We start from the raw sequence: 2,574 nt of genomic DNA on the forward strand, positions 1-2,574 counted from the left end.
AGTTAGGATTACAAGCATGAAGCACCAGCCCCCAGTTTCCTGACAGTTTTTATTTTTTGGTAAGGATGTTTGTTCATTTGTTTTGTTCCTTTTTTTTTGAGACAGGCCCTTACGATGTAGCTCAGACTGGCCATGAACTCTAGCCCTTCCTTCTTTAACCTTCCCAGTGCTATGATTACAGGAGTGTGCCACCAGGCCCACTCTGGCTGCTTTTGATGATGGTATGTTTGAATTGTGGTGAGTTCAGATGTTCTTGCAGGGTCAAGCACTGTCTCTGAGGGAGGCAGTTGTGGAAAAAGAGGCTTTGGCGGTTGTTCTCTGCTTCAAAAAGCTCCTTTGGAGCTTGCTTACATTACAGAATTAAGGAACAGAATCTGAGGAGTTCCCAAGTAGCTGTGTGGGTTAGTGGAGGAAATCTGGAAACTTGAGTTGTGTCCAGGATTGGATTTGCCAACAGTATGCACTTGAGCAAGCCCCACCGCTGCGCCTGCAGTCACACGACCAAGTGCCCTTAGCATCTATGGTTGCTTCCCGTGTGGCCGGTGCTGCCCTCAGCCAGGAGTCAGTACCAGCGAATCCCCCTGGAACTGCAGTTTCCATCCACCAAATCAGGGGCCTGAACAAATATGATCACATTTCTTTCTGAGCTGGCACTGAAGGAAATTTCCATTTCCAGCAGTGGAGCCAGGAGATCCTTACCAACCACAGAGCCTTCGAGCTCTCCTGGCATTCACCGGGTGTCCAGGATGTACAGGAATTTGTCACCAATGTTCTCCTGTGAGAACATATCCAGCAGCTGCCAATAGAGCAAATGAGAAAATGGGGTACATTTGATGGAAGTACTCTTTGAAGCCAGTTTGCCGTTGCGGGGTGCCCAGCCTCTGCTATAATGCAGGCTTAGAACCTAGATGAAACTTATTTGGCCTTTATTGTGTGTTTATGTGAGTGTGTGTGCATTCGTGTGTGCATTCGTGTGTGTGTGTGTGTGTGTGTGTGTGCATGTATTTATTCCTATCCTGGGACTTGAACTTGGGGCCTAGGTGTTTTCCCTTAACTTTTTTTCTCTTAAGGCTAGCACTCTACTACTTGGGCTACAACTTGACTCTTGGCGTTTTGGTGGTTAATTGGTGATAAGGCGGTAGCATCATGTCCTGCCTGGGCTGGTTTTAAACTCTATCCTCTGATCTCAGCCTCTTGAACAGCTAGGATGGCAGGCAAGAGCCACCAGCACCTGGCTGTTCCAGTTCTCTTGATTCTATTAGTGCATCGAAATAACGAAAGCAATGTGATTCGTGATTTTAAAACAAAACAAAACCCATACGATCTACCTAGCTGGCATTCTGTAGACTTTTCACTGATTTCCCCCTTTGCAGATAGCTGAACTGTTATGCTACAGTCTCCCTGCCCACCCCCCTTTGTGAGATGGAATTTCAGGCTATTAACTTTCCCTTTTATTAATATAAGTGAAAAGCTCTCCGAAGTTCCTTCCAGGCCCAGGACTCTCACCTCTGGGGAACATGTCCAGTTCTCCTATAATTATGTGGTGTGCACCACAGCCTGTGGGACTGAAAGAGAATCTCCAGCCGTGGGGCTCCCCTGGCAGGGGTTCGGCCCCCATGGCGAAGGCAATCTTGCTCTTTGGCCTAGTGTTCTGGAAGTCTGGAAGAAAATCACCTCGCCTTGGCCAACTGATGTCTCTGTGTTATGGCCATGGGGACAGGACGCTGTGGGTTTCCTGGGGCAAGTCTCAGGGGCTGTGTGCAAACACAGAAGGGCTGACCTCATTCCTCAGACCACAGGCAAGGTGCAGGATGGTCTCAGCGCGGCTGCCTGGCCAAACTCCTGACACAGAGGAGAGGCAGGAAAGAGGCCTGTGTGAAAGCATATGGCTTGTGGTTTTCCAAATGTTTTAAATTCTTAATTCAAATATCCCTTGTTATTATCTCTGTGGTAGCCAATAGCATCTCTTTTTAAGACTTCCTATTATTTTACAGCCTCTCTCCCTCTATGGACATCTACAAAGCCGTTTTAGTTTAACTCATTTTTAATTTTAGTTAATTTTTGTGCCAGTCCTGGGGCTCTACATCTTGAGCCATGGCTCCACTTCCCAATTTCTTGGTGGTTCATTGGAGATAAGAATCTCACAGGCTTTCCTGACTGGCCTGGTTTTGAACTGCAATCCTAAGATCTCAGCCTCCTAAGTAGTTAGGATTACAGGGGTGGGCCATTGGCACCTGGATGCCATTTTAATTTTGAACAAAAAGTTCATCTGAGACAAATCCCAATCATTATTATTTTTAAAGACAACTACTTTGCACCCAGTGGGTTTAACTGGGGTTTGTTGAATGACTGAAGGAACAAATGAAGCGATTTCCTGGGAAAACTCAGGGAGAGACGTTTCTTCTCTGTCTGGATGTGCCTGGGTTACGGGCAGAGTGGGTTAAAGCGGAGTTCAGGCTTTCTCTCTTGACTTGAGTCAGGTGAATGTTCTGATTGAAAGGGCGGCGGCGCCCCGGCGTCCCGGCGTCCCGCAGCGGGGCACGGTGGGGGCGTGGGACCCACGCGATGCGCCCC

This window comes from Dipodomys ordii, unplaced genomic scaffold (genome assembly GCF_000151885.1).
Source record: "Dipodomys ordii isolate 6190 unplaced genomic scaffold, Dord_2.0 Scaffold65, whole genome shotgun sequence".
Lineage (NCBI taxonomy): Eukaryota > Metazoa > Chordata > Mammalia > Rodentia > Heteromyidae > Dipodomys > Dipodomys ordii.